Below are 21,859 nucleotides of genomic sequence, written 5' to 3'. Positions count from 1 at the left end.
AAGCTTAACGGCGGTCTAGGTTGTCCTAATTTTGCACATTATTATAGGGCTGCGCACATAGCGAGTCTTACTAAATACCATGCTTACCAAGAAACCCCACTATGGGTATCAATTGAAGCCATGAAATGTGATCCTATTCCAATACATCATTTATTATAGATCTTATCAAAAGATCGTAAAGACCTAAGGAATCCTGTTACCAAACATTATATATCCCTCTGGGATAGATTCAAAAAAAGTAATCAACTACAATCTTTACACAGTCGGCTATTGTAAGTTTATAAAAACTCCGCCTTCTATCCAGCGTGGGTATCCCCTAAATTTTTCAAAGAATGGAAATCCCGAAACGTTCTAAATATGTATAAATTCATACATTCCTCGTCATTTATCCCTTTCACAACTCTTTGCGAAAAATACGGTTTACCACAATCGGAACTATTTAGATATTTCCAAATTAAAAAAATGTATACACCATTAGTAAACACAACATCCTCATTAACACATATGTCTAGTTTTGAAAACATTTGTATGAAAAGTCCACACGCTAGAGGCACAATATCTACAATATATTCTCATTTACTAGTTTATTCTAGTAAAAATAAACCACCTTATGTCCGGAAATGGGAAGATTTGGAGTGCACATTGGATACATCAGATTGGAACCAAATTTGGTCTACAATTAAAACAGCTTCCCCTAAGATATTAGCAGTTGAAGCTAATTATAAAAGTAATGAAAAGATAGTATCAGGTTCCGGCCAGAGTAGCAAAATATGTACAAAATTATCCGGCACATTGTTTCTGAGGTTGTTCAGATTTGGGCGCGTATTTTCATATCTGGTGGTTGTGTCCAGTGGCTCAAACATTTTGGAAGGAAATATTTAAAATAGCAACTAAATTGCTTGGTATAACAGTTCCTGTCGACCCAGCAATGGCTTTACTCAACTTGAAGCCTGACTTCATAATGTATTCTCAATTTAAACTGTTAGTGTATTTCTTCACAGCAGCTAAACAAACCTTAGCAAAGGCTTGGAAAACACCGACATTAGTTCTAAATGAAGCAAAAGCCAAAATGAATTACATCATGACCAATGCCAAGATGACAGCTATTGAAATGGACACGATCCCTAGATTTGAAAAGTCTTGGCAACCTTGGATTACTTATTCCATGCCAACCATTGACAAAAATGTATTGCTGCCATGGTAGATTAGACGGTGGGTAACAGTCGTTGATTCATTTTAACTCTGGTCACAGCGATGTCTCCCAGCCTGGCCTCACGGACTCTTCTTTTCTTCTATTTTCCTTACTTTTCTCTCTCTTTTTTCCCTACATTTCCTCTTTCTCATTCTTTATTAATTGTATTTGTGTACTACCTTCTTTTATGATTTTGAAGCTCTAATCTTTATCTAAATAATAATCTCTCTGCTTACACAAAAATAACAGGGCAATGATCTTAATAGAATTTACAATATTTCTAATTCCTTTATTTTCAAATGAATATAGTGTTTAACGCTCCTTCTTTTTCTTTTTCATTCTCTTCTTTTTTATCATTCATCATAAATTGTCTTCTTCCATTTTACTGCAAATTATTTTATATTTGTATATTAGCAAAGGAGCTTCCTTTCATTGAATGTGTTGTAATCTATTTATGTTAATTGTATACAGCCATACGGCCTAACCATGCCTTTTGATGAGCTACATGTACATGATCCAGCCTGCCTGTGTGCCGCCCTGCTGCAATAAATGTACTGTATCCAGGTAACCAGTTAAACTATATATATATATATATATATATATATATATATATATATATATATATATATATATATTTAGTTAGCAGACACCCAAGTGAATAAAATGGTGGCTGTTGCAACTTTTTATGTTACACAGTATTCAGTATGGATAATAAAATAATTATTAAACAACTACTCTATTACTGAGAAAATTATTCTCAAGTAAGTGACTGAAGAAATATTGAGAATAGATTCTTTGCTGGAAAGATGTTACTTAAGGGTGATTATTTTAGATCCAGCTAATAATATTTAAACAGAATTTCTGAGAGTTATTGAACTAGGGAAATGTTCTTCTTTTTAATATGTGTATGTATGTTTATATATAAACCTGATCTTTTCCTAGAAGCAAATGGTAAATTGCATTATAGTTATTGGAATAAAGATGATTTATCAGACTTTGCACATGGGAAATGATGAGCTTAGAAGATGAAGAGGCAGAGCTCATTATTTCATAGCACTAGTAAAATGACAACCAAAAACCAAAGAAGAAACATATTAGCCTGCTTCTTAACAAAATTATCTTTTGTATACTGTCGTTAGCTACTTTAGCGGTCCCATTTTCTCTTTCATCAACATATTTTGTAGAGCTCTAAATACAGTATCCAATTTTTCCTATAATTTTAATAATCCAGAACATTCTTCTTCCTTCTAAAGTATGACATTTGCCAAGCTAAGCATTAAAACGATTATTGGTTTGTACCCTGTTAATCTAGATTTAGTAAGGCTTCACAAAACAGATACAAAATTATAATGGCAGGGAGACGGGGGTTACAAAGTCTCCTTTTTCTGTATATTTGTAAGTGTTGGTATGAATATTAAAACAATAAACCCAAAACAAAAAGTAATATGATGCAGGTTACCTATGCTTAATATTAAATGTGGTGGCTGTATTCGTTTTTTTTTTTTTTAGACTTTTTTCTTTATTTTACCCGGTGATCCAGCCGGTAACACATTTATTGTCTTAGGGTGTTTGCATTTTGGATGACGTAGTAAAGTAAATCTTTGGATAACAGCATTGTCGGTCTGGGAGAGGGCAATGTTAGACTAGCAGATTTAGATAAACCTGACTAACAAATTGAAGTTGAACTCTATCTAACAATTTAAAAGTTACACCAAACAAGGTACATTTTCAGCTTTCAGCGCGGTCGCACTTTGAATAACAGTTGCGCAGTCATGTGACACTGTACCCATATGAAGGTTTTATGGGTTTTTTTTCACATAAATAACACTTTTTTTTGGTGGTTTTTATTATTTGCTAAATAAACACAAATAGACAAAACTTTTTGTCTTTGTTTCTGTTATAAAATTTTGCAAAAAAATAATCTCTCTTTATAAATTTAAGCCGACCTGTATTCTGCTACATTTCTTTGGTGAAAATAACCCAAATCACTGTGTGTGGACACTATTATTTAGTCTGTAGGAAAATTACAACCAATGATATATACAGTATATCTGAAAATTGATAGCATCTCATGTCTTGAGCTCAGAAAATGCCAGAACACCACAAACATCCCCTAAATGACCCCTTATTGGAATTGGAAAGTTCAAGGTATTTAGAAAAAGGCATGGTGAGTTTTTTTAAGTTGTAATTTTGTTGTCCAATTTTTTGGAAAAAGAAAGAAATTAAAACAAAAAATGTTTTTTTTTTCCAGAATTATTTTTTTTACATAATGTCATCAGTGCAGTACAGCATCATTATATAGCTGGTGTGGCAGTGATCAGGGATACTAACTGGTGACATTATGTAAAAAAAAAAAAAAAAAAAGGATTTAACATTGTACTACTCTGAGAAAGTGTTTAGGGTTTTTTTTTTTTTTTTTTTTACACATTATGATTGCTTATACCTGTGAACTGGTATAAGCAACCATTTTTACTGCATGAAATTGATTTATTCAGTGTGTATTGTTGTGATTATCGGTAATTGGCCACAGCTAATCTCATGATACAGATGGGCTGTGATTGGCCCTGTCTGTACTATGTGATCACTGCGATCAATCACAACTATCAACACAATTGTACACAATGAATAGCATGAATAAAATCCATTCATCGCTTACAATCATCATGTAATTGGTCACATGTTACCAGCAGCTGGCTGGCACACTGATCAATCATCGGCTGTGTTCCAGCCATATGGCGTCCACTCAGAACAAAGTGACAATAGGCTGGGTGGGGAGTGGTTAAAGTAACTTGAAAATAACAGACTTACTGTTTTGATCAACAGGTTAAAACAAAGAAAAAAAAGACTACAAAAGACACAAATGCAGCCACTACATTTAAGAATTTCTGAGCTACAACTTAATACATTTTAGTTTTTGGATTTAATACTGCTTTAAGCTTTGATATTGAAATTGTTTGCGTTAGCTATTATCCTAGTAGACCCAAGATTCAGTGTTTTTGTGGCCAAATGGCAGCTTTTTGCAGTGTAAAACCCACATTTAGGTTTGAGTTAACAAGCACCCTATATATAAACATCTCAAAGAATAACTCAACTCCTGGGTAAAAACTTCTCCCAGCAGCTTCCTCTTCAGTATCATTACTGATGAAATTAGGCCTCAGTCTGAAGTGTGAAGTTTCCACAGTCAGGGATGATTTGTGAAGTCATGCCATCTGCTGGTGTTTGCCCACTGTGGTTTATCATGTCCAAATTCAGCGCAACCCTCTAGCAGGAAATTTTAGGGCACTTCATACTTCCCTCTATTGACCAGTTTTATGGAGATGCTGATTCAAATTTTCAGCAGGACTTAGCACCTGTCCATACTGCCAAAGTACCAATACCTGGTTTAATGATCATGGTATCACTGTGCATGATAGGCCAGCAAACTTGTCTGACCTAAACCCCATAGAGAAACTGTGGGGTATTGTCAAAAGGAAGATGAGAGACACCAGACCCAACAATGCAGACAAGCAAATTTGTTTTAGAACCTTAAACCACGAGGGGCGTGGCCGGGATGGTGGACTGAGCAGACGTGCTGTCTGAGCTCTGCTGGTGGATTATCCGTCTAACCATCCGTTTGCGGTGCTAACTTTTGCCAGAAACCCGTGTATGCCTTCAAGAAGCAGGGGGGTCCCAGAAGGGCCAAGAAGTTGAAGTTCCTCCCGCCCGCTGAGCATTTAGAAGACCCGACACAGCGGCCTGCTTCAGTGTGCCTGAGCAATATGGCGTCGCAGACAGACCGCGTGGAGGATGCTCCACCTGGGATCCCGGAGGTGATGGCGGCTATTACGGCGTGCCAGGCTGCTCTGACGAACAAAATCGAGGCTGTGCAGCTAGACGTTGGGCTGCTGCGACAGGACATCGACAAGATCCGTTCCCGGATTTCGGCGGTGGAACAGCGGATTGGTGATACGGAGGACGCGGTGACCAGCCATGAGGCTTCCATACGAGCGCTTCAAACGAAGGTCAGAGCACTGGAATACCGAGCGGAAGACGCCGAGAACAGGAGCCGTCGTAACAACCTTCGTATTGTGGGGCTCCCGGAGGGAGTCGAAGGTAGAAATCCGACCGTCTTTACGGAGGATCTGTTGCGTTCGGTTCTCCCGGCCGCGCAGCTGTCTCCGTACTTTACCGTGGAGAGAGCACACCGGGTCCCACCGAGGCCCGGCCCGGAGGGCGCCCCTCCACGTACGATGATCCTAAGGCTGCTGAACTTCCGTGACAGGGATGAACTTCTTCGCGCGGCCAGAGTGGCGGGTGACATTCCTTATCAGAACGTCAAGCTCATGATGTTCCCCGATTACACTCTTGAGACACAGCGACAATGCAGATTGTTCGATGCGGTCAAGGCCGCCCTGAGGAGCAAGAACATTCGGTACAGCATCCTGTTTCCAGCCAAGCTACGTGTGGTTGACGGTGAGACTGTGCGGATCTTCACCAGCCCCAAGGATGCTAGTGCCTGGCTGGACACCCTTCCTCGTGGGTGAGCTGTAGCTGGAGTGTCGGGATTTAATCTGCTTTATATGTACACTGGGGATGAGCTGGACATGGATTGCCTAGGAGGGATGTTTTGCATCTGTTTATTTTCCCCGTTCAGTACTGGAGGGTGCCTTAACCTTTTTCCCCCCTTATGTTTTACTTGTGGGGCCTAGCAGCCTCCTCTGAATGCCTTCTATTTTTGTGATCTTCCCTCCTGTTTTGCTCTCTACTCTGGCTGTGCTGGGCTCCTTGGGGTGGCACTTATTACGCACTTTTGTCTGGAACTTATCGTCCTGGAGCTTTTGTTTTACTCCTGGGGGTCTCTCTGGACTTTTTCTGGCATACTGAGACATGTTCTTTTGGTTTTCTATTATTTTTATTGGCACTTATATATTTTTGTATTTTCTTATTTTTCTCCGTACTCCAGCATCTCGGGACGGAGATGTTGACTGTCGTTTTTATTCTTCACATTCTTCCACTGTTCTGTGGTTGGGACTGCTGGGGCAACCCTGAGCGGGTGCAAATCCGCTGCCATTAACCCCATCTGAACTTGTTCATGTTTGTTATTCAGGGATGCATGTGCCCTCCACTGTTGGGAGGTGCACGGGGAGGGGGGCGGGAGGGGACGCCTGTTGCAACCCTTGGGTTACTGGGTTTGGGAATGTTCAAGTTTTGTTTTATTAGTTTGGTTGGTTTGGGAAGAGATATGTGGATTTTATATGTGGGCTGTTTATCTGCTAAGACGTGGAGGATCCTGATCGGATGGCAGAGCGGAGATCATGGCTGATTTGACGGTTCTTTCTTGGAACGTCCGTGGCCTCAACTCCGCCGTGAAACGTTCCCTGGTATTTAAATTTGTGCACAGATACACTCCCAAAATCTGCATTTTCCAAGAAACGCATCTTATTGGTTCCAAGATCTTAGGTTTGAAGAAGGCATGGGTGGGAGCACATTAACATGCCTCCTACTCTAGATATGCCAGAGGGGTTAGTGTATTAGTGCACAAATCACTGGACTTTCAGCCTGTGCTGATCAAAACGGATCCGGAGGGTCGCTATGTTTTGATTCATGCGCTGATTGCCGGCACCCCCTTTGTTATTGTGGGCCTGTATTTGCCCCCCCCCCCGAAGATAGTGCCCTGCTTTATAGTGTGATGAGGGTGGTGGCCCAGTTGGGGGTGGAGCGAGTGTTACTGGTTGGGGACTTTAATTTAGTTATGTCTAACACCTTGGATAGACTTCACCCCTCCCCTGTGTCCAGTTGTGGACTGTCCAACTGGGCCTCTGCATTTGGGTTAACGGATCTATGGAGGCACTTCCACCCTTCTGATGCACAGTTCACCTGCCTATCCGCCACCTATCGGACATTGTCCCGGTTGGACATGGCTTTTGCGTCCTCCGCTGTGCTTCGGGAGACGGTCTCTGCGGAGATCCTCTCCCGGGGTATATCGGACCATGCTCCCTTGCTGGTGTCGGTTGGCGGGGGAAGGGCGTCGGGTCCGAGATTGTGGAGGCTGTCGAAGTACTGGATTGAGGAGGTGGGCATCCGGGATGAGATCCCAGAGGCGTTGTGCGACTTCTGGTTACACAATGAAGATTCTGTTGACCCTTTATGTGTCTGGGATACATTCAAGGCCTGGGTTAGGGGTGAATACATGCGAAGGATTGGTAAAAGAAAGAGGGAATATGTGCAGTCTCTGCGGCAATTGGAGGAACGTGCGCGAGATTTGGAGGGGAGGTTTGTCACCAGCCCGCAGCCTAATAACTACTCCCTTTGGCAGGGTGCCCTTCGGGAGTTATCGCTGCTCAGGATTGACCTGACCAAGAAATCCATGTTATCTAGTGCCCAGAGGGTGTTCGAATATGGGGATAAAAACGGGAGGCTCTTGGCCTAGCTGGCCAAGGGACAGTGTCCGGTGACCCACATAGGGCGCTTGAGGGATGCCGGGGTGCCCCCCTGACCACCCCTGAGGCGATTAACGACGATTTCTGCACTATTATCGGGACCTCTACTCCTCTAGAGTCGGTTATTCGGAGGCGGAATTGGCTGGGTTCTTGGATGGGGTGGACATCCCATGCCTGAGCCCGGCTCGGCGGGAGGACCTGGAGCGGGATATTTTTCTTGAGGAGGTGCAGGTAGCGATGGGGTGTATGCAGGCGGGTAAGGCCCCAGGACCGGATGGTCTCCCAATCGAATTCTATTCTGCACATCAGGAATTATTGGCCTCGCGGTTGGTCTCCCTTTTTTCCCAGTTTGCGGAGATGGGCTCTCTCCCAGATTCCATGTCTGAGGCGGTGGTGGTGTTGGTGCCCAAACCCGGTAAGGATCCTGAGGACTGTGCAGCTTATCGGCCCATCTCGCTGCTTAACGCAGATGCTAAGCTGCTGGCAAAAATCTTAGCATGCCGATTGATGCAGGTGCTGGAGGACCTTGTCCACCGGGACCAGACGGGGTTCATGCCGGGGAAGGGCGCTGATATCAACATTCGCAGGCTCTTTCTTAATTTGGACATGTCTCATGACAACTCGGGCACTAGAGTCATCGCCTCTCTGGATGCAGAGAAGGCTTTTGATTCGGTGGAGTGGGCCTACCTCTGGGAAGTGCTCCGGAGGTTTGGGCTGGGTCCTAAATTTTTAGGTTGGCTACGGTTGCTTTATGGGAGTCCGAGGGCCAGAATTTGCACGAACGACACCCTCTCCGATTTTATTCTCCTCCAGAGGGGCACCAGGCAGGGGTGCCCGTTGTCACCCAGCCTTTTTGCATTGGCCCTCGAGCCCTTGGCGATTTTAATTAGGGACTCAGCGGAGGTCAAGGGTCTTAGAGTGGGCCCTCTGGAGGAGAAAATATCGCTATATGCAGATGATGCCCTGTTGTATTTACAGGATGCGGGGGCCTCGCTGCAGGCTGCCCTAGATATTTTCACCGAATTTGGCAGATATTCGGGCATCAGGATTAACTGGTCTAAGTCTGTCTTATTCCCTCTGGATTCGCAGGCGAAGGCGATGCAGACACCGTCCCCGCTGGTCTGGGTAGATGAGTTCAAATATCTGGGAGTGTTGGTGGCGAGGGAGACTCGAGCATTTCGTCGGCTTAATCTTCAACCCCTGGTGGCGAAATTTAAGGACCACTGTGTTAAGTGGAAGGATTTACCCCTGTCCCTATTAGGTCGGATTAATATTTTCAAGATGATGTTCCTCCCGCGCTTTTTGTATATATTCCGCAACTGCCCGGTGTGGCTTCCCAGTTCTTTTTTTAGGGAACTGGAGGGATGTCTGAGCACTTTTTTGTGGAGCGGCAGGGCCCCTAGGCTGGCTAGAGCTACCCTGTGGTTGCCGGTCCAGTGTGGGGGCCTGGCTTTGCCGAAATTGCAGGTGTATTACTGGGCGGCGATTCTGGTGTCGGTGAGATGGTGGTTTGAACAGTCGGGGGCTAATGCGGCGGTGGGACTGGAGGCGGCGGCCTTGGGTTCCATGCGAGAGCTCGGGAATCTGGTGTACAGGGGTCCTGGGGCGTATCGATCTCTTCCGTCGGCTACTGCGACAACCTTGCGGGCTTGGGCGGTGGCTAGAAGGCGCTTCCTTCGGGAGGATCGATACTCGCCCTTTGTCCCGTTGTGGGGTAATCCGAGTCTCCCCCACTTCCAGTCGGTTCCGGACCCGCAGCTGTGGGCCCGGTACAATATTCGGACCCTCAGGGATATTTATGCCGAGGGGTCCTTACTGCCCTTTAGAAGTCTAGTGGAGAGATCGGGGCTTCCTGGGTTCATGCTGTTTCGTTATTATCAACTGCGACATGCGGCCAGGGCACAGTTTCCCAGGCCTATTGTGCTGTGTGCGGACCCGGTAGAAGATGCCCTGGCGCAGGAATCTCTCAAAAAGACCCTTACCACGCTGTATCAGGTTCTGTTGCGCTCCGATTCTCCTGGGATGAACACCCTCTGGGACAAGTGGCGGGCGGACATCCCTGGATTGGATAGGCAGGATTGGGAGGAGTGTTTTGAGGATGGGTCCCGGGCGCTGATCTCCTCTAGGGACCGGCTGATCCACAAGAAATTTTTACACCGCGTGTACTTTACGCCGCAGAGGCTGCACAGAATCTATCCTCATCGGTCCCCGGAATGCCCCAGGTGTCATTACCCTGAAGGCACTTTTCTACACATGTTTTGGGATTGCCCCCGAATTGCTCAGTTCTGGAGGGACGTTTTCGATTGTATAAACATTCGCCTGCAACTGACAGTTCCTATGACGCCTGAGTTCGCCCTCCTGGGGATTCAGGGGGATGAACAGCGTCCACGGTATAGTAAGCTGTTGCTTTCCCTCCTGGTGTTTTACGCCCGGAGGGAGATTCTCCGGCATTGGATATCGTCCTCGCCCCCTACGGTGGCATTGTGGGATGCTGCAGTTAATGCTGTCCTCCCCCTATACAAGCTGACTTATCTGGTTAGAGGGTGCCCGCAGAAGTTCGACCGGGTATGGTTACCTTGGGTGGAACAGTTTTGAATTCTTGGGGTGTTGACGTTGGGCCTCCCCCCCCCCCCCCCGCACCTGTATTCTTGGTAAGGGTATGTTACGGGTCTGTCTGTGAGCCCGGTGTTTATGAACACTCTTTTTGTATGTAACTTTGCTGCTCTGGCTCGCTTATTGAGTTGTATTAATTATGGATAACTTCTGTGCTGTACCAGTCTGCTGAGATGTCTGCATATTGCTTGTTATGTTTTGTCTTCTCAATAAAACCAACCGTGTTGTAAAAAAAAAAAAAAAAAAAATTGTTTTAGAACCAATCAGTCTCCAGGCCTGGGCCAATGATTTCTGGCCTGGACCTGCTGATTGGTCCTGACTAATGAAATCCTCCCCTGCCTGTGTAAGTGTAAACACAGACAGGGGAAGTGATGTAATCTCCCCACATGGAACTGTTTTCCGTTACAGGGAGAGGAGAGAGGACAGCCAAATTTTTGTGGCACCAACACTACACTGACACAGTACATATAGGCACACATTTCACCCCCTGATCACCCCCAATTGGTAGTTAAAAGTAAAAGCTAAAAGTAGTAGCCCCAGATAGGTCTAGGGACCCCCAAACCCCCCTGATAAAGGCTTAAGCCCTTGATTACCCCCTGTCACCAGTGATCACTGAATTAGTGTTACGTGGAATTCTGATTAGCTAGTTATTTTTTATAGCATCAGGACACCCGCCATATATTACCCAATAAAGGCTTGACCCCCTGATCACCCAGCAAGGTGACATCAGTTTTAGCATCAGTCAGGGACTGCATCGCCCAAGGCAGCGTCAGATTAGTGCCAGTAGTGATAACACTCAAGCACGCATCGTACACCTCCCTTAGTAGTATAGTGTCTGAATGGATCGATGTCTTTGATCTGATCAGAACTATATTAGTGTCCCCAATAGTTTAGGGTTCCCAAAAATTAGCGGGATCGGGCCAGATACCTGCTATCACCTGCGTCTAGCCCCTCAGCCCAGCCCACCCACGTGTGGTATCAATCGATCACTGTCACTTACAAAACATTAAACACATAACTGCCACATTCTCAGAGTCAGGCCTGATCCCTGCGAACGCTAACAGTTTTTTTGGTAGCATTTGAAGCAGTCGGTGACAGTCAGGTGCTTTCTTTTCCTGTGAGTCTCACTAGTGTACCAGTAAATTTAGAGGCCAAAATGTCCAATCCAAGGTACACTAGTGAAGAGACTTACACATTTCTGAGCATGACAGATGAGATTGAAGAGGAACTCAATCAGAGGCTCAGAATATGAACCTGTAGACAGCAGCTGCACTGACAGATAGCTCTGACAACGGAGTAGTGGTCCCTGCCAAGGTCAGGCGTACCCAACCCTTTTCTTCTGTTGTTGTTGAGATGAAAGAACTGCAGGGCTCTCGTATGAGAGCCAGTACTAGTGCCACTCATCCTTCTGATGAACTGGCAAGCACCAGCAGCCTAGTACATCCTGGTCATACATCAAGCACTGCAGTAACACGTGGGGATGTGGTGAGTCCCATAAGAGCAGTTCAAGCTGGTGAGTTGGCTAGCACAACCAGTGTCCCGCAGCCACCAAGAAGATAAAGACAGGCCCATCAAGCCCATAGTGCCCATCCTGCTGCATTTTCCAATATGAATTGGGAGCCCACCACTTCTACAGCACTGTACTTCCCCCATACATTGGTCAACCTGGAATTCAGGTACAAACAGTTGATTTTACATCACTTTTTATTTGCTGTTTTTCACAGAAGAACTCTAGAAATCTATTGGGGATCAAAGCAATTTGTATGCTGGTCAATTCATCACGGCTGATCCCCAGTTGACCCTTGACAGAGATTGAAGACCTATTATGGTCTTCGAATTTAAGACCTTCCTGGGCCTATCCCTTCTCATGGGCATAACTAAAAAAGTGAGTTGTAGTCATATTGGTCCACTGACCCAATTCACCATATGCCCTTGTTCTCTGCCTCCATGTCCAGGGCACAATACAAGCAAATCTTACGGTTTATTAATTTCAAAGGCAATGAACTCTGTCTTCCTCAGAGTGAGCCTCTACAAAATTCAGACCCTCCTAAACCACTTCAACCAGTAGTTTTCAGCCTTGTTTACTGCCGATCAAGTTGTCTGCGTTGACGAGTTCCTGATTAAGTTTTCTGGCCTCTTGTCATCCAAACAGTATCTTCCCAGCAAGTGTGCCAGATATGGGGTCAAGATGTATAAGCTCTGTGACAGGGTAACAGGATATACATACAGTTTTATGGTACACGAGGGAAGAGATAGTCACGTAGAGCTGGAGAACTGCCCAGACTACATAGGGAACGCTGGTAAGATTGTGTGTGTCTTGGTGTCACCCTTATTCATAAAGTGGTACGACTTGTATGCAGCCAATTATTACACAATTGTGACACTTTTTTTTTTTAATTGAAAAAGCCAACTTTATTGAGGTACGAATGCTTGGTACATAAATTGACGGAGGCCAACATGGCCAAAACGATAGCACATATATAGATACATTACAGTAACTGTGTAGCATAAAACAAACTACCCACAAGAGGTAGAGCCATCACATAGTACATATGTATGTATAAAAAGAGACAAAGGAAAGGGGGAGAGAAGGAGGGGAGAGGAGAAAAAAAAAAGGGAGAGGGAAAGGAGAAGATGAAGGGTGAGTATATCAAGCACACGTTTCACCATCTGCCAACCATCTACCCCAGACCTTTTCGTATTTAGGTGAACACCCCCTATGCACATAAATCAGCTTCTTATATGGAAGAGTATCATTTACCTCTTTTTTCCAACACTGGATTGTGGGGGGCAGGGCCTGCATCCACCTTCTAGCCACCGCTTTCCTTGCCAGGAATAGGGTCTCATGCAAAAAGGTGCGAATAGATTTATCAGCTTCTAAGCTAGGCATCAGACCGAGCAGGCACATTTTGGGGTCTAGAGTAGCAGGTGAACCCATCTGGTCGTGCAGGAATCGTATCACTTGCATCCAGTATGCTTGAATAGTGGGACAGGTCCATAGAAGGTGATAAAGGGAGCCCGGGGTATGACCACATTGACGGCATCCCGGATTGTACATGGGCTTGAAACGTGCTATATTCTGGGGAGTTAGATATGTCCTGTGTATGATATACAGCTGCGTGAGGCGATCTGACAGCCGGGGGGATACATATTTCACATCCCCCAAAATGTCATCCCAATCCTCATCCGCAATAAGCCCAACGTCCACCTCCCATCTGGTCTTAGCAGCATAGGCCAAGGCCATGACACCAGGGAGACGGATAGCGGAGTACAAGGTGGAGATTAATTTAGCTGGCTCAGTACCCGTAACTGTATCTACTATAGAGGGGACTGCCAAGGATGGGTTAGAGCTAATAAATTGGGTTTGTATGGCATGGCGGAGCTGCAGGTATCTAAAAAGGAGACGGTTAGGGAGGGAAAATTCTTCCTTGAGCATTTGAAACGTTTTTATTCCCATATTAGTCATGACCTGATAAATATATAAGATCCCGTGGCGTATCCACACCACAGGATCTGGAATGGACAGCAGTTCAGGTAGGTGCATGTTGAACCAGAGAGGCGTGTGGGAGTGGACCCGTGGGATCCCAAGTTTTTTCAGTGCCACCCCCCATACCCTCCGGTGATGTGTCAGCATGTCTGCGTTATGACGGGGGGAGCAACCCGTCAAGGGGGCCCTGAGGACTGCCTGAAGGGAGGTGTGGGCTGGATTGTCAGGATGCCCACAGATTAGTGCCTGATATCGTAGTAGTTCGCTTTTATCAAAATAATAAAAATGGGATAATTGTGAGGCAAGATAGTACTCCTGAAAGTCTGGAAGAGCAGCTCCTCCCAGCGTCGCCGGGTTTTTCAGGAGCTTCCAGGATAATTTATGTCTGCTGTGCCCCCATATAAATGAGTTAAGAATAGACTCAATCGTTTTGAAAAATTTTTGTGGTATATATAGGGGGGCATGCCACACAAGATAGAGTATCTTTGGTAAAAGTATCATTTTAACCAAATTAATGCGTCCCATAACCCCCAGCGGTAGTCTGGCCCAATTCTGTGTCTTAGTCTTGATCAGGGTACATAGGGGTTCAATGTTAAGGAGTGTGTAGTCTGTGAGTGATCTGGTCACCTGCACCCCGAGGTACTTAATCGAGGAGACCCTTGGGAGACTCAGAGGTGGAGACGTGAACGGAGGGGGGAAATGGTCAATGGGAAGGATCTGAGATTTGGACCAGTTAATACGCAAACCCGAATGGCCACCGATACATTCTATAGAATGAAGGGCAGCGCACAGGGAAGGACCCGAGTCTGCCAGGTACAGGAGGGTATCATCGGCATATAGCCCGATCTTCTCTTCCAGGTTACCAATCTTAAGGCCACGGATATTAGCATCTGCCCGAATCATGATGGCCAACGGCTCCACCGCCAGTGCATACAGCATAGGGGAAAGAGGACAGCCCTGTCGGGTCCCCCTCTCAAGGGGAAATTGGTCCGATAACCAACCATTCACAAACACCCTGGCCTTGGGGGATTGGTATAGGAGTTGAACCCAACGAATAAAATTGGGGCCAAATCCAAATCTCGAAAGGCACTCCCATAAGTAGTTCCACTCCACAGAGTCGAAGGCCTTAGCGGCATCCAGAGCCACCACGACCCTCGACCCGATGTCATCGCGGGATCCCTGAATATTCATAAATAGACGACGAATATTCATTGCTGTATTTTTCCCTGGCATAAAGCCTGTCTGATCTGGGTGGACTAGGGACAGAATGACTTGGTTGAGGCGGGAGGCTAGGATCTTAGCTAATATCTTAATATCAACTTGGAGCAGGGAGATAGGTCTATACGATTCTGGGTATTTAGGGTCCTTGCCAGGCTTGGGGATTACTACAATTTGGGCCTCTCTCATAGAGGGGGGTAGGGTACCTGTATCAAACATAAATTTGTATAAGTCATAAAGTTTAGGGATGAGGATTTCAGAGTAAGTGGCGTAGAAGTCAAGTGGTAAGCCATCTAATCCTGGGGCCTTGGACGCTGCCAGGCAGGAGATAGCCACAGAGATATCTTCTATAGTAATAGGGGCTTCTAACAGTTCAAGCTGTTCATCAGCCAGTCTGGGAAATGCAACTCCCGCCAGGTAGTCCCTGGTGTCTTGGGGAGAGTGGGTGACCCGGGAGGTGTAAAGTGCACGGTAGAACTTCCCAAATTCCTCCGCCACTAGTTGCGGATCGGTGATATCATTCCCCCGCGGATCTAACAACGACACTACCACAGGGGGATGCGCATCCAGATGGGCCAGGTATGCAAGTAGTTTGCCTGATCGCTCAAATTGTGACACTTTTTAGTCACTTGTTTGATCATGGAATTGGCGCCTGTGGCACTGTGCGATCTAATCGCCAGGGCTTACCCCAGCAGCTTGTAGATTCCCGTCTTAGGCTGGGAAGAGAGCCTGCTTGAAGTGTAATCATTTGCTCGCTGTGAAGTGGAGGGATAATAGTAATAGTAATAAATGACAATGGTCCTAAAATAGTGTCAAAAGTGTCTGCCATAATGTTGCAATCATTCTAAAAATTTCAGATCGCCGCCATTACTAATAAAAAAAAATAATTATAAAAATGCCGTAAATCTATTCCCTATTTTGTAGACGATATAACTTTTGCACAAACCAATCAATATACTCTTATTGAGATTTTTTTTTTTACCAAAAATAAGTAGAAGAATACATATCTGCCTAAACTGAGAAAGAAATGTGTTTTTTATATATTTTTTGGGGATATTTATTATAGCAAAATATAAAAAATGTTGTTTTTTTTTTTTAAATTGTCGCTCTTTTTTCATTTATAGCGCAAAAAATAAAAACTGTAAAGGTGATCAAATACCACCAAAAGAAAACTCTATTTGTGGGAAAATAATTTATTTTTAATTTTGTTTGAGTGCAGCATCCCACGACCACACAATTGTCAATTAAATGCCATATCGCAAAAAGTGCTCTGGTTAGGAAGGGGGTAAATTCTTCCAGGGCTGAAATGGTTAAGTAAAATTTGTTTCATATTCCTGATATGTACCTGTTGTAACTGTTGTACCATGAACGCATGTTAAAATATATCCTGTTCTATGTGTTGCTTCCATTGTGTGAAATACCTGATGTTCCTGCCAGTTTCCTTGCTTTCCTATTTCAAATTGACCATGCTAGGCATGAGAGCACATCCTTTCCAGTATGGTCAGTTTTCTGGCTGTACTAGGAGCACAGTCTGCCTGTCCTCCAATGATCAGACTTCTGCTGTCATGCCCCCTGCACAGCCATTCACTGAGGAGATCAGCGTCCTGCTGCTTCTCCACCCACATTTCTTTAAAGTCAGCTGAGAGCAGAAATGATGTGATCACTTATAAATAAGAAAGAATAATTGTATATAGAAGGATATGTACTGTATATACACTGTATACACACACATATATATATATATATATATATATATATATATATATATATATATATATATATATTCCGCACACACCAGGGACGTGCAGTCAGGGGAGGCAGGCGAGGCAGAGCATAAAAAAAAATAACAAAAAAAAAATGATCAAGCTTCAAGGATCGTAGCTCTGCAACCTGGGGTCACAGAGACCCCACATTTGGGGGGTATGTAGCTAAAGTCCTACCCCACCACTGGTCATCACTAGTAATCACCACCTACATCACCACTGGAGATACGGGGCTCCTTGTGCAGCCTGTCAGAAGCTACATACAGAGCGGCCAGTTGAAATACAAGCTGGCACACTCTGCAGCAGACTGAGAGGATGAGCTCAAAGTGCCTCTCACTTCTTGTCAGAGGCACTGAGCTTAAAGGACTGCTTGGAGCATTGGACCAATGGTAAAGTACCATTGGCCCCAGCTGTCCAATAAAAATGCTGCAGTGGTGGCTGTCCTCTCACTGCAGTGTCATAGAAGGGAGCATGTGTCTAAAAGACACATGCTCCTTTTCAGCCCACCCCTCTTTGCTACAAGGAAAAAACATGTGCTTATGGGTATAAGATTTACACATAATCCCATGTTTTTCTCATACAGTTAAGAGGGAGAATGAAAATCTTCTACTGCTGAAAAGGTACTGTTTTAATCAAGCTAAAACATATATTATTGTGCTATATATGTTATAACATAATAATATATTATGTATCTATTTACTGTAAACTAATGGTTTTAAATTATAACTTCAAACTTCAATAATTTGTCTGCTAATCCACCTGCCTGAGTACGGGTTTTGAAAATATAGTAAATTACTTTAAAAACAATATATAATAATTATTTGCATATTACTTACTTATGGTAATTAATCCCTTGCCACCCAGGCCAATTCTAACACTTCACTACTACATGTAAAAATCATATTTTTTTGCTAGAAAATTACTCAGAACCCCCAAACATTATATATATATTGCACATTGGATATATATATATATATATATATATATATATATATATATATATATATATATATATATATATATATATATATATATATTTATTTAGTTAGCAGACATCCAAGTGAATAAAATGGTGGCTGTTGCAACTTTTTATGTTACACAGTATTTTATGTGCAGCAGTTTTTTAAACCCTTTTTTTAAAGAAACTGTTTCATGAATAAAAGAAAAAAGAAAAAACACTAAAGTAAGCCTGGTTTTCTGTTTAATATGAAAGATGATGATACGTCAAGTAAACAGATACCTAACCCATCCCGCTTTAAAATTGCGTACACTTTTGGAATGGGGCCAAACATCACTACTTATCTCCATAGGCAATGCTTTAACATTTTTTACAGGTTACATGTTTAGAGTTATAGATGAGGTCTAGTGCTAGAATTATTGCTCTCGCTCTAATGTTCACCGCTTATGTAATCTGTGTGTACAGTATCTGGCTCTGATACTAGCCAGTGCCTCGCCACCCATTGACCTCACCACACATCCCTGGCACACACTCCCTCTGACTTCTTCTGCTCTGCACACACATGATACACCATCAGAAGAGGGTGGACGCGGCCCAAGTTCCCGAAGCTGGTGCATCCCCATCCCATTGACTTAAACTTAATTGCAGTACTAGAAGAAAGCAAGAGGAGGCAGGCTCCATCTTGGGGATGTTCCTGCAGTCCTCCTGAGAGCTGGGAGGGCCTGAAACTGCTGGGGGAGGAGGTAGGGGGAGGAGATGCATCCCAGTAGTGCTTTACAAGGTAAGAGTTCACATGTACTTTAATATGTATCCAGAGGAGCAGGATTACTGGCACCGTTGATGTGACTGGCTAAAGAGAAAACACTGTACCTGCTCATAAGACCTAGTACCTCCTTATAAAGATAGTGACATGACAAGAGGTGGGAAATCTGGACTATAATGCCCTGCTTCCTGCGTGAGAAAGGAGTTGAAAAATTGAACTAGTAAAGGGCCCAAAGAATCACTAAAATCTACCTGTTAAAAAAAAAAAATCTGCAATGCATTGTTTATTAGTTAAATGATGAAGCTAAGATTCTCTCAACATACTTGTAAAAAAAGTAAATTTAAAAGATCAAAATTCAGTACAAGCATTTATTAGGAATGCTTCATTGACTGGCCATTATCAATACTTAAAGAGAAATTCCATTTTTCTTTGCAATCATTTTTATTGAAGTATTTCAAATGTGAACATAAAAGGTCAAAAAACCAACACTTATGAGAGTTGTAAATAACAGAAAATTATTTGCATAGGAAACCCCATTAAGCTACAGTGCCTATTCATACCCCTTGAAATTTTCCATAGTTTGTCATGTTTCAAACAAAAAGGTAAATGTATATTACTGGGATTTTTTGTAATAAACCAACGCAAAGTGGCACATAATTGTGACGTGGAAGGAAAAATGATAAACGGTTTTCAAATTTTTTTACAAATAAAAATTTAAAAAGTGTGGCGTACATTTGTATTCAGCCCCCTTTACTCTGATACCCCTAACTAAAATTTAGTGGAACCAATTGCCTTCAGAAGTCACCTAATTAGTAAATAAAGTCCACCTATGTGTAAGTTCATCTCAGTATAACACAGCTGTTCTGTAAAGCCCCTGGAGGTTTGTTAGAGAACCTTAGTGAACAAACAGCATCATGAAGACCAAGGAACACACCAGACAGGTCAAGGATAAAGTTGTGGAGAAGTTTAAAGCAGGGTTAGGTTATAGAAAAATATCCCAAGCTTTAAACATTTCATGGTGCACTGTTCAATCTATCATCTGAAAATGGAAAGAGTATGGCACAAATGCAAACCTACCAAGACATGGCCTTCCACCTAAACTGACAGGCCAGGCACTGAAAGCATTAATCAGAGAAGCAGCCAATAAGCCCATGGTGACTCTGGAGATCCACAGCTCAGGTTGGCGAATCTGTCCACAGGACAACTGCAGTCCACGAATCTGGCATTTATGGAAGAGTGGCAAAAAAGAAAGCCATTGTTTAAAGAAATCCATAAGAAGTCACATTTTTAGTTTGTGAGAAGCCATTTGAGGGACACAGCAAACATGTGGAAGAAAGTGTTCTGGTCAGATGTGACCAAAATGTAACTTTTTGGCCTAAAAGCAAAACGCTATGTGTAGCAGAAAACGAACACTGCACATCACCCTGAACACACCATCCCCACTGTGAAACATGGTGGTAGCAGCATGATGTTGTGGTGATGCTTTCCTTAGCAAGAACAGGGAAGCTGGTCAGAGATGATGGGAAGATGGATGCAGGCAAATACAAGGCAATCTTAGATGAAAAGTCTGCAAAAGACTTGAGACTGGGGAAACGACCCTACATACACAGCCAGAGCTACAATGGAATGGTTTAGCTCCAAGCATATTCATGTGTTAGAATGGCCCAGTCAAATTCCAGACCTAAATCCAATTGAGAATCTGTGGCAAGACTTAAACATTGCTGTTCACAGACTCTCTCCATCCAACCTGACAGAGCTAGTTTTCAAAAACATATCACTCTAGATGTACGAAGCTGGTAGAGACATCCCCAAAAAGACTTGCAGCTGTAATTGCAGCAAAGGGTGGTTCTACAAAATATTGACTCAGGTGGGCTGAATACACATGCATGCCATACTTTTCACATATTTATTTGTAAAACAATTTGGAAAACCATTTATGATTTTCCTTCCACTTCAAATTTTTATGTCACTGTGTTGGTCTATCACATAAAAACTCAATAAAATACATTTGTGTTTTTGGTTGTAACATGACACAATGTGGAGAATTTCAAGGGGTACTGTTCTTCAAGGCACTGTATAGAGGGCACTAGGAAGAAGCATTAAAACATGGAGCAAGACAAAGCATAAACAATATGGTGACATGTACAAGACATAATAAAATAAGATTAAGCACACACAAACTTTTCATGAGTGTTCAAAGGCAGTTACTTAATCAGTTCTAATAATGGGTGAATGTTCGTATGCATTATGAAATTTTAAGAAGACAATAACTTTGGAAGGATTAGGTGCCAGCTCCTTTCTCCAAAACCTTTTTATAGTAAGTTTTGTGGCTAACAATAAATGTGCTACAACCATGTAGAAATAGGAATATTTGATTCCCAGATTTAATATCTCTAAAGCAGAGTCTGGTAGTGTTAAAATACCCATTATTTCAGAGATGAGTTGGAATCTCTTTGGCTAAAAGCGTGTTACATTTTTACATGACCAGAAGATATTGTCTTAAGTACTCGTGTTGCTGCAACACGCCAACAGAGAGTAGAGTTGGTGGAGGAGAACTGGGTTAGTCAATATGATGTAAGATACTACTGTCCTTATATAGAGCAAAGAAGTCCGATAACTCCAGCAGTGCTTTACCAGAGAGAATCAAAAGGAGCCTCCATCTCTCAATGTTAGTAGTGCATGTAAAAAGAGCAGCCAAATCCAATCCACTGGTACTAAGTAGTTAGCTTGTAATCCACTTCAACGCACCACAGGTGAAAGAAAGTTTCTCACCCCCCTTATGCCACCTCACTCACCGCTCTTTATTGCCTCTCATCTCTGATCAACAAACAAGCTTAGTGATCCACACCACAGCAAACCACAATTCTATTGTTTTAAGGGTCCACTGGAAATGCAAGCACAAAGGACACGGCAATCCCCATAATTCTGTTTCACATACTTTATTAAAACTATTCAAATTTCACTCACAATGTATATGTTATAAACACACTCACCCGGTTCGTTGTCACATCCGGCTGTCACTCTAACATCAGTTCTTGTCACTGTTTAGTCACGCTGTGACGTACAACAGCAGACCCTGTGGCCATTTTGTGGGATTACATGCTATCTGAACATTATATATCATACATGGCTGGATATTGCTTAAACATATCATATATGCCTATATCAAAATCAAATAAGTGGTGCTGCGCTCCCTTAAAGAAGATAAATTGATAAATTAATCTAAGGTGCCTAGTGCTTACTATTAATTGCATATAAAATTACATATAACTACACAATAAGTTATAACCCAGCTAACGTGACCAAACGTGATCCGTGATTAAAGTATCATGTGCTAAAATAAAGTAAACATACAATATATGTACAATATTAGAATATCCAGTGCTTCATGAGTTCATAGTCACATAAACCAGTGAAGGTATATAGCGCAAGCAGACCTATACCTC

The sequence above is a fragment of the Lithobates pipiens genome, unplaced genomic scaffold, assembly GCF_037356315.1.
Source record: "Lithobates pipiens isolate NorthernLeopardFrog02 unplaced genomic scaffold, aLitPip1_a1.2 Scaffold_16, whole genome shotgun sequence".
In the NCBI taxonomy this organism is placed as follows: Eukaryota; Metazoa; Chordata; class Amphibia; order Anura; family Ranidae; genus Lithobates; species Lithobates pipiens.
The sequence above is the reverse complement of the archived record's forward strand: the minus strand, read 5'-3'. Positions refer to the sequence as shown.